This window comes from Mytilus trossulus, chromosome 6 (assembly GCF_036588685.1).
Source record: "Mytilus trossulus isolate FHL-02 chromosome 6, PNRI_Mtr1.1.1.hap1, whole genome shotgun sequence".
In the NCBI taxonomy this organism is placed as follows: Eukaryota; Metazoa; Mollusca; class Bivalvia; order Mytilida; family Mytilidae; genus Mytilus; species Mytilus trossulus.
The window spans coordinates 31,872,156-31,884,704 of NC_086378.1; positions in this window are offsets into that span (position 1 = coordinate 31,872,156).

The following is a 12,549-nucleotide window of genomic DNA, read 5'->3' on the forward strand; positions in this document are numbered from 1 at the left end:
TTTACGTGGTAGATCGATGCACATGTAATATTTGGTACATTCATAATACATAGCTTGGAATACGTGTTATTGGACACAATCTTGTCAGCACTATCATTTCATTGTTGTGTTTGAAACATTAATTTCACGAGTTGTCGCTCTTGTATTGTTTCATATACTGTATAAATTACTATAGACACATTTCGTTCGTTAATTGATTTGCTTGAAGACAGACGAACCCTTCTTCAAAGAGTTAGACTACACTTTCGGCATCATCCAAGGTTAAAACACTAAACCCATCAATCCATTTATAGCTACATTTGTATCACAACAAAGTCAGGAGTCTGTGGTTCAGTGGTTGTCGTTGGTTCATGTCTTGTCCCATTTGTTTTTTGGTAAATTGTTATGGTATATAAGTAAGTACGTTAGTATTCCACAATAGAATTGGTCCAATGTTCATGTCGGGGTCTTTTAAGCCGACTATACGGTATGTTTTGTTTTCTTTTTTGTTGAAGCTCTCGTGGTTGCCTATTATTACTATAAACGTACAATTTTATGTTTTTTACATCGGGGTTTCTTTAACAGTAGTATGCTTACACTTCAATAATATTTACGGCGAAGATAAATGTATATGCAGTATGGGGTATACATTCAAGCATTATACATGTGCACGTTATGAGGGTTTGGATGGGGTTAAATGATTAAAGAATAATGCCCTTGAAAAATGAAAATTAGAGAATAACGGGTAAAAAAAAAGAAGATTAGAGAATAACGGGTCAACAAATGAAGATAAGAGAAAAAAGGGGTTATTTTTTTTGAAGATTAGTGAAAAAAGGGGATAAAATTAAATGTTTACAGAGTAACAGGACCCCCCCCCCCCAAAAAAAAAAAAACACACACACAATCCAGACCCTCTGTTATGGGACACACACAGATCATTGTGATTGATACTTTAATTTCACGAGTTGTCACTCTTGTATTGTTTCATAAACACATTTCTGTTGTGAATTGATTTGCTTGCTTTTTCCATGTCTGCACTTTGGACATCATATGAGCTCCAGGATTAATGTTTTACACATCAACTCACTTGTATAGATTCACTGGGGTAAAGCTGATGACCGTAACTGCATTCACGGTCATCCCAAGATGTCGGATGAAAAATTAGGTCAGTATTTTTATTGTCTGTTAAGGTGTTTCTACATCATTTTCTTTACAAAGCATACTTTGATACGATGTAAATATATAAAAGATTCACACGGAAGTCACAAATCTCTACCGAGGAACGTGTAGAAAACGGGAATTTGGATTTGACAAATTCGCGAGGATGACCGTAAATCGAAATCGAGATGACCGTAACAGGATTAGCGATTCATAACAAGGCTGACCGTAATTGGTTAAAAGATGACCGTAAATTGTTAAGAATGACCGTAACTTATAAAGAATGACTAAATTTAAAAGGATGACCGTCAATTGAAAGAACTATCCATATTTGTATATATTGTTTTTTTGTTGAGTTTGTCGCAATAGGGGCTCGGTTAGTTCTTTTTAACTATTTGGCCTGTAGTTGGATGCTACATATGACGAACCATGTATTTGAAGCACGTCTTATTTTTGTCTGCCTGTAGGATAATGTTGTCTTCAAAAATTACACCTTTGTTAAGCCAATTTAGTCTTACTCAAATGATAGATGAACCTATTCATTTTACTGAATCGTCGTCATCATTGTCAGACCTTTTTATAACAAATGTTGCTCACATAATAAATTACTGTGGAGTCGGGCCACCTTTATTAGACCACAGGTGCTTGAGGACAGGATCCTGTATGAGCCCCATATAGTCCCTCCCATTTTTTTTTTTTTTTTTTTTTTTAATCATAAATCTCAGATTTTTCTATATATATCACTTATTTGTACCATATATATACTAATATACCATATTTATACTCTAAATATGCATGTTTACTATCAACGTGAATCTCGACTATAGAGCGAAGCTAAGCTCTATAGTCGAGATTCACGTTGATAGTAAACATGCATATTTAGAGTATAAATATGGTATATTAGTATATATATGGTACAAATAAGTGATATATATAGAAAAATCTGAGATTTATGATTAAAAAAAAAAAAAAAAAGGGGGGAGGGACTATATGGGGCTCATACAGGATCCTGTCCTCAAGCACCTGTGTATTAGACCAAATACGTTTTCACTGTCCTATAATCAGTCCTTTTAAGTTTCCAAAATGTCGTCATAAATCATTTAAGCGGAAAATTTGGCTATATGATCGAGGAGACTATGACAGATATCGTAACATTTTATCTGAAAAAAATTGGGATTCCGTAATTAACTTAAATAACGTTGAACAATTTACAACCGAAATAACAAAAACTATCATAGAAGCTGCTGAAAAATGTATTCAAAATAAAATAATAACTGTTCGCAAAAATGAACCTCCATGGCTAACAAATGATGTTAAAAAAAGATAAGGAAAAAAAATAGAATCCACAGAAAGGCTAAAAAATATAATAACCCATCGGAGTGGTCAAAATTTAAAAAAATACGAAATGAAGTTACTAGTTTAATAAGAAAATCGAAGGGTGATTATAACAACAATTTAATTAAAAAAATCATGAACAGTTACCCGTCAACTACTTACTGGTGGAAAACGGTTAAACAAATATCCGGATTAAAAACAAACGACACAAGTGTACCCCCATTAATGGTGAATAACAACTTAATATTTGATGAAATCGAAAAGGCAAAGAATTTAATCGATTTTTTTCTTCCCAGTCAAATATTGATGATCCAAGTGCTGTGTTACCTGAAGAACTTCATAATATTAGTGATGACACTAGTTATATAGAACTTACTGTTACTGAAGTTGAAGATATATTGAAAATTGTTAATCCCACAAAAGCTCTGGCCCAGACCCCATAAGTCCCAAATTGTTAAAAGATCTTAAAAGAAGCATCTTCTGTTTGAAAGTATTCACTATGTAAACTATTTAACTTATCGTTAACATGGTTAATTACGTCTACTTTTCCAGATTAATGGAAAAGAGCAAATGTTACCCCAGTTTATAAAAATAGTAAACCGAATGACGTTAAAAACTATAGACCTATTTCCTTGTTGAGTGTATTATCAAAGTGTATGGAACGATGTGTATATAAACATGTTTACAATCATTTTATGCGCAATAATATTTTAACGAAAAATCAGTCGGGCTTTACACGGGGGGATTCAGCAGTTAATCAATTAGTTAACATTTCGAATGATTTAGGAAGGCTTTAGATAGCGGTAAAGAAATAAGGGTAGTATTCTGTTATATAAGTAAAGCGTTTGATCGAGTCTGGCATAAGTGACTGCTATTCAAACTTCAACAAGCGGGCATACCGGGTTCTTTACTAAGGTGGTTTGAAAATTATCTTACAAATAGAGTCCAGCGGGTGGTTTTTAACGGTTCAAGTTCCGAATGGTTACCTGTAAATGCAGGCGTCCCACAAGGGTCCATTCTAGGCCCATTTTTTTCATATTTATAAAAGATATTGTAGAAGACATTCAAGCTCAAATTAAGCTATTCGCAGATGACACTTCATTATATATAATGGTTGACAATCCAACAGAAACAGCTAAAATCTTAATGACGATCTAGATAAGATTTGTCATAATATTGGTCAAAAAAATGGTTTGTTAATTTTAATGCCAAAAAAAATGAAAGTATGATAATTTCAAAAAAAAAAAAATAGACCCTTTCATCCTCCATTAAATATGAACATCCAAGAGCTACAAACAGTAAGTAAACACTTTCTGGGTGTCTTTTTTCTATCAACGGATCCTGGAACGACCATATTGAATATATAGTTTCTAAATCTTACAAAAGAATAAATATAATGAGAAAAATGAAAAATGTTCTTGATAGATTTTGACTTGAAAAAATTTACATAGCATTTGTTCGCCCAATATTCTTGAATATGCCGATGTCGTTTGGGACTCTCAAAATCAGAATTTGATTGCTAAACTTGAAAGTATTCAGCTTGACGCAGCGCGTTCGTCACGGGGGTACTAAACTTACCAGAATAAAGGTGTAATACCACCAAATCATGGTATGTCACATCCGGTTGCATACGAAAGTAGGTCTAAAAAAATATTCCCTTGAATTTGACCGTTGAAGGTAATTAATCATACATTTTATTGCAGTAAAACTATTTATGTGTCGTAAACATATGTCTTGGGTATTTCAAAACACCATTATTTTTCATTTGTGATTTCTATAGAAAATTTTGTAATCTTGAGGTAACATGGTGACTAAACCTTGTACTCAGATAGAATAATGGGAGACATTGGATTGGTTAACTTGTAATGATGGTTATTTTCTTATATGCAATGAAATGTTATGTGAAACTTTTTCTATAGAACTGGACAGAATAAAACTTTACCCATGCCAAGTATTTCATTATTTGAAACAAAGATAAATTCTACACAATTTTTTAAAAAGTGCAAATTTAACAAAGACTAATAGAGAACATCAATGGTGGTATAATACCTAAACAATTTATATGTTGAAACTCGATGGGAAAAATTATCTGAAAGACGACGCAATCACAGACTAACTCATTATCACAAAATTTTGAATAATAAAACTCCAGAGTATTTTAGAGACTTATTGCCTGATTCAGTAGGCAGTAGGCATGATCATAATACATGACAGAGAAATAATATTTCACAAGTCAACACACGGACCCGTTTATATTCTGAATATTTCATCCCTGCAACAACAAAATTATGGAACACTCTTAACTTAAACATAAGAAAATGTGAATCTTTATCATTATTCAAAAAACAAATTAGTTCACAAAAAAGTAAGATCCCAACGTATTATTATATAGGACATCATTTTGGTCAAATTCATCATGCTCGCTTAAGAGTGGATTCAAGCTCATTGAATTCTCAGCTTTTCTTCGTAACTTAGAAGACTCTCCAAATTGTCGTTGTGGTGATGTAGAAACAAATTCTCACTTCCTGTTATCTTGTCCTATATATACTAATTTAAGACAAGAACTATTGGATTCTGTTTCAGTTCTTCCTGTCCAAGTTAACACAAAAACTTTGCTTTCGGATCAACGGTACACTCAGATGAGCAAAATAGTCTTTTATTTAGTTTGGTGAAGAAATATATTATTAAAAGTAAACGTTTTAACCCTTGATGTCAATGCTTCATCATTATTATTTTTGTAAAGGAGACGGATTTGTAAAAGCAAATTGCATGTTTCTGAATCCTGAATATTATTTCCTTTGTATAATATCGTATCATGATGAATTATCTGAATAAATATTGTTTAAACTAATGTTGTCTTATATACGTCTTACACCAACACAATTAATTATTTGATACAAAAAAGGTAATACAAATACGGATATTTCTTAGAAATGACAGTTATACTATGAAAGGTACGGTCATCCTTTATAAATTACGGTCATCCTTTCGAAATTACGGTCATCATTTTACCAATTACGGTCATCCTTATTATATGTTACGGTCATCTTGAAAATATTTTAAAGATGATTTACGGTCATCTTAGCGAATTTTTCAAATCCAATTTCCCGTTCTATATACGTTCCTCGGTAGAGATTTGTGACTTCCGTGTGAATCTTTTATAAATTTACATCGTACCAATGTATGCTTTGTAAAGAAAATGATGTAGAAACAACTTAACAGACAATAAAAATACTGACCTAATTTTTCGTCCGACATCTTGGGATGACCGTGAATGCAGTTACGGTCATCAGCTTTACCCCAGTGAGATTACAACAAAACATGGATATTCTGACGATAGTCTTCGTATAATGAACACTACATTTTATTTTATTTATAAAGTGCAGTGTTTATATACCGAGCCAAGGATAGCAAAGACGGCGTGCACAAAGATGAGTCCAAAACCGTAACGTCTTTAAATTACTAAAATGATTTACGACGTCGGCATTTCCCCCCAGAAAACAAAAGCGTAACAAAAACACTGGACAATTAGGTTATCACATAACTTTAAACATAAACCTTTAACATTTTTTTTTCGAATATCAAAGCACAGCAAATGCACATTCTGAAAATCTAAAATATATGTATGCTTAGAGCAGTGTAATGAAAATAATTAACGACTATGTCATGGACCCTATTCAGAAAATTGCGTTTTAAAAACGTCATTTCTTTAATTTGTAACATAATGACTGGACATTTAAAAAATTCAGGTGTTGCAGCCTGGACTATCGAATCATTCATATTTTGCAAATTTTTTTAAAACTCTTTTTATGCACATTTCGAATATCAAGTAATTTCGCAATAAGAAAATAGCAAGAACATATTTTTTAACGATTCTTCCATGTTTTAATATTAAACCTTCAAAATTTCTACTTCTTTAATACATATAACGATCTTCATTTCAAACTCATCCTCCATAGCCGATTTGGATTTTTTTTTGGAAGCTCGTATGACTTCATAGTCCGAATCCGAAAAAATCTACTGTAAATGCAAGAAAGTACATTGAATTTGTACAAATTTCAGGTCAAAAACTCTATGTTATGCTTATTTAATGTTACAAGTTACACATATTTTTGCAGTTTTCCCGATGTTCGTTTCACACTTTATAATAATCTTTTGATGTTTTTATATTAAAGACAAAAAGTTCTTTGAACTGTTCTACATGGGTAGAACTGACTAAATCAATTCTAGCCGTAGAACTGACAAATGTAGGTCTAATCGTAGAACTGTTCTACTAAATGTAGTCGTAGAGATTACCAAAGATTTGGTCGAACAGTAAAGATCAGTTCTATTTGGAATTGTCAGAAACAGTTCTAGGTAGTACTCACTGTACTGTCTAGATCAGTTCTAGGTAGAACTGACCAAATCAGTTCTAAGTTAGAAATGTCTAAAAGTGTCAGGATGACAGTTCTGCATACTGTCCTAGAACAGTTCTCCTGACAGATTCAGTCAGATTTAATGAGAGGTCAGAAGTGATCTCCACTGTAAATACACATACAAATACATGTATCATGCATATTACCAGTTGACAGATAGAAGTACTTGCCATAATATTCATGGAAACTGGCAACATGTATACATGTAGGGTTGCTCAACAAGTAATGTTCAATTGGTGATGGGTTACTATAACGTATTATTTTATGTGTTATCCGCTATCGTGTAGGGTCCATCCTCTCCCTCTGAATATGTTTTAAAAAGTTACTTTCAGCTATTTTCTACATGTGATAACAAATATTCACGGGACTCCATTTTGGATCATTTTGACACTTCATGGTTCGCATCGGCCTTTCGGGTTTTAGAAAGGACGTGAACAAATGGTTATCAGATTTTGTTTACAAGTAACATCATGATTGATAATTACTGATAGGCTTCCATTGTTTTACAGGTCGTGTTAATGTTTTTAAATACCAAGGATTAACTCGTCTTACAAACTGTTGATGGGCAGACGATACTCTGATGTCTGTAGCCTCGTTGTGGTTCACCGCTGCTATTATTCTTATATTAAAGCGTTGTTCCGTTTAAGAATAGAAACATATTTATCTGATCATTAAACAAAAAGTTTTTAAACAAAACATTGTGAATTGAATACATTAAATTAAAAGGAAGTCGACTGGTGTGTAGTTCACATTTATACCTTTGTAATGAATGTATACTGTGTGACAATGGAAACGCAAGAGAAACTCTTCTAGATCGGTTTCTTTTATAATTGAAAACATACTTATTGGTTAGCATTTGACTACATGCTACATTAATAGCTGGGTCTGGCATCCGTTGTTTTATTCAGTTCCAAAAATTTCAAGAAGTGTCATATATGAGTCAAAAGATAATACCACCGTTTTCATCTTTATGGGAGCATACCGCCCTAAATGACAATGCACAGTATAATTGTCAAAATGAATATAATATTATTATCCTTAGTTACACGGTATAAAAACAGAGACACGGATGTAAACAACTAAAGAACACAATACGGCCTTAGACAATTAGCAACACTAATACCGTACGTTAAAAAATCCCAATCTTTGACTTCCCAACAAAAAAAATCTTCAGCATCTTCATACAACTTAGAACTGGATATACCATCCTTAATTACTACAAACAACGTCAACAACGCACAGGTCTAAACACCACCGAATTATGCAACTATAGAAACACCACAACATAGCCTCACAGAGTGCTCGAACTATGAATGTTAAGGAGAAGAAATGTACCACCAATGCAAATTACAAAGGAAATAGGCATCCGTAATATTAACAAAGGCATCTTACTAGCAAGATTAGAATAAGAAAACACTGAAGAATATAAACGGAATTCATGATCAGAAATAATTTCGGTCTTTATTGCAACACCAGGACGTTTTGACTTACCAGAACATCCGCAACCTCAATCGTAACAGCAAAAACTAAATTAAAGTACATGGAGGAAGATTCACATAGAGCGTAATATGCAGCAATGAGAACAGTTGTGCCATAAGGCCATTAGATTGAGGATTGAGGACCGTATAGGTTGTGGAAGAATTCGACGTGACTTATGGAAATATAAAAGAGAAATAATTAACTTGTTAACAGATATGTCTCGCCTGTATGCAATTCTGATAGTTGAGATGTGCCAATTCTTATATCGTTAGTTGATACAAATACTGTAGGCAAATATAATTGGCCTTCCACTAGCGGTTCCCCTTAGATTGAGAGAACTACAAATTATTGTATTAGTGACGCAGATGGAAACGGCTGACCAAACTTAAGTCTCGCATTCACGACTTTGTAGAGGCGAGACAAACACAGTGGGCTTATTTATGCTAAAAAACAAATGAGGCAGGCAGCAGCAACCAAAAACCATAACTCAACTGCAGGCACAGGACTACGAATAGATAGTCGGATCTTTTTTCGTGGGAAAAAAATTGGTTGATTATATAGGGATAACTGAAGCATGAATATGCATATAAATCCATAATATTTGAGGTTTGGTACTTCCATAGATACTTTGGTCCGATTTTTAAATTTGAAAATGTATACAGGTGTTGTGTTATTATTCCTACTCAGTATAGAAAAGAATGCAAGGACAACTTTTGACTATTATAATATAGTCAAATAATTTGTCGTTCAACATTCTTTGTAATATATTATATATAAATCAATCGAATGAACCGAACATCATCTCGTAATAAACAAATATCAATATTTTCAGGAAGAAAAAGATCAGCTTCCAAATAATCGTGACCACAGCACAGCGAATTATATTCTTGCGAACAACCGTCGTATATTTCCGCTGAACTTGTGTTTTACGTTGTTTTTTCTTCTGTTTTTTGTTTTGATTTTTTTTTCTTTCAACATCTGTACTTTCATGCGAGTTCAGAGTGTCTTATTTAATATGTGATACATCGATTTCTCAACACAGAACAGCAAATCAAGAAATAGCGAAAAGGAAACAAGTTGTAAAGATGGTCTCTCTATATGGTATATAGCATCGATATTTAACCAATCGAAGGTCTGTCAGTTTTTTCACAGGTTCTATGGTGTTTTTGAATTAACATACAGTAAAGCTTAAAAGTAGATCAGAGCCAGTCAGTAAGATTCTCTACATGACAATTAAAATGGCTCACAAGTACATTCCCCCTTCCTTAAAAATTACTCTTAGGTTCGACTATTAGCCCATAGGTTACCCCTTCTTAAATCGTGTGATTGTGGAAGTCGGAGAAGAATGGAAAAGTTAAATGTGATTTCAGTATAATAAAGACGTGACCTACACATTTTCGTATGACATGATTGGTATGTGTTTTTCCTTAGGATATACATCAGTTGGTCTTGTCATTCTCAAATCGTAAACTTTTCGCTCATTTGCATGAAGTTGCTACTTCAATAAATCATAAATTAATCCTAGTCACGAAAGCGAGGCAAATGGAACAGTAGTGTCCTATATACTAGTAGGTATAGGAAGATGTGGTGCGAGTACCAATGAGACAACTCTCCATCCAAATAACAATTTAAAAAAAAGTTAAACCAGTGGCGGATCCAGAGGGGGGGTTCCGCACCCCCCCCCCTTTATTTTTGCCGATCAATGCATTTGTATCGGGACATATGTTTTGCACCCCCCTTTGCCCTGGGTTAGCACCCCCCCCCCCTTTCGAAAATTCCTGCATCCGCCCCTGGTTAAACCATTATATATATAAACAATTATTATATGTCTTAATATTGTATGTGTTGTTATTGTTATTAATGTCGGCAAAAAGCTACAGAGCTTATGTTTGTAGTATTTCACGTAACCAGACATAAATTAAAAAAAAAATCTATTCTATTCTATTCTAGTGGCTGACAGAATATTTGAAATAGGAAATGTAACGTAGGTACTTCAAATATCTGTAATCAAAATTGTAGTTGCCAACTTTCCTTGGCAAAAGGGTGCAAGTGGCAATAACTATTGATGTCAATTGGTAGTTACAAATATAAACATTGCATTTTCGTATCGCCCATATCTAAATTATGAACGTTCACAATCATAAATATGGCACTCTGCAACACCATAAAGACTTTTTAGCGGATATTGATGGAGTGTTTGCTTAACGTCCAGTGGAAAATACTTCATGCATGTTCAGGACAAAACCGGGCATTCATAAATAGTTGTAGTTATAGTGATAGCGTACCAGGTCATGTTCCATTTGTTTTATCTAGTCTGACGGAAATCATAGGTACATGTAGTTTTTAAATTTTATGGGGAAATGAGGAAAACCAAAATCACTGAACACAAATATATAACTTAGATCAGTGGCAGATCAGAACGATCAATACATTTGAATGGGGACATGTATATTGAAACCCCCTTTTCTCCTGGGTTGGAAGCCCTTTCAGAAATCGCGGTATCCGCCCCTTGAATTTGAGATCAAGGCAATATAATATGCAAAGTCGAATCTCTCAGTTAATAAACCGACGAGGGAATAGCAGGACATTACATTTGTTCAAGCAGTGACATGTACCTTTTCTATCTCCTGTCAATTTGATTTATAAAATTATAGTAGCAGCATTTATAAAATATGTGCCATTAAAACATTGATTGGTTTTCAACAAATAGGGGATATAATTAGTTTTGGTGAAACACGTGTGGGTCCTTCATTTCCGTGTTATTTAATATCTAAGGTTATATTTTTTCGCTATTATTCTTTTTCTGTACTCTTTAAATTTTGGCACCAAAATAATCTTCTTTATTCTTTTTTTATTCTTTTCATGTGTCCGATTTCCTAAAGAATTCTTTATTACGTAAATCTGATTTAGACTTTTTTCATACTAAAACATAGAGCTAAACCATTTAATGGTTGTCAAACTTAAATATGTGTATGAAATTAAGCAAACCAATCGGTTCGGGTTAAATTTTATACTGCAAGATATGGAGCGCAGCGTTTACGTTTGCAGAGGCGGATTTAGGGGAAGGCTTGCTCCTTTTTTTTTACGGGAAAACCTGGTTTATTATATAGGGAATCACTGTAGCATAATTAGAGATGACTCGCTCTTAGGCAGTCAGTTGGTCCCCTTTATCAAAATTTCTGCATCTGCCACAGGTTAGAAGTTCTTCACTTAACACAGTGACGATGTAGGGATTATATTTAGGTTATTGTTTAATGACATAATTTATTCAATAATAAATTTGAAAACAAATATTAACAAAATAATTTAGAACACAAAAAGGTATTTAAACTTACCTTCTAGTAACAAATTAATAAATTTTGATATGTTAAAACTTAAAATATGATATGTTTATATTAAAAAGGTGACATTAAAATATGAAAATGATGTGTTTAAATAAATAAAATCATGCATCTAGTAAAAATAAACTGACTAGTATAAACACCAGCAACATGCTCCCTACCTCCAAGAATCGGATGAAGGATGGTATATTGCACACGAGGGAATACAAGCAAGATGGTATAATGCTACTGTTGGAGACAAAGATAGGATGAAGATTGGCACAAGTAAACCCAAAAGATGAGTATTGAAGAAGAGTGAAATATGGCACATACGAGTTACCGTACCATCTTGCCTATCAAGCAGCATATAGTGTAATATTATCTGCCTCACACACAACGTTGAACCCATGTTACCTCGGATGCTATTAGTTATAAATATACCCAATCACAGTACTTGTAACATAACCGTTTCAGGGCTTAACCTTCACCTTTGGCAATTATTTTTCACAATATGATATCTGGAGTAGAACAGGGTTCCATCACAAGAATTACCTTATTCTGAATCACTCATTTATAACAAATCCTTCATATATGAAAATATCAAAATTTATTAAATTAATATTTAAATATTATCACAGATGGATCAGAAAAGCTTTATATAAACATATGTGTGCTTCTGCTGCAGTTAACTCCCCTATCACCAGTCAAAATTGTGTTATTTCAAACTTTATAATCTTTGGCGTTAAAACAAAATGCTTATAAATTAATAAAACAAATAAATTAAATAAATATTTCCATATCTACAATAAATAGTTAAATATCCCGTTCCCTAAAAAAAAGCTACTGGCCGAATCATTAAGGCG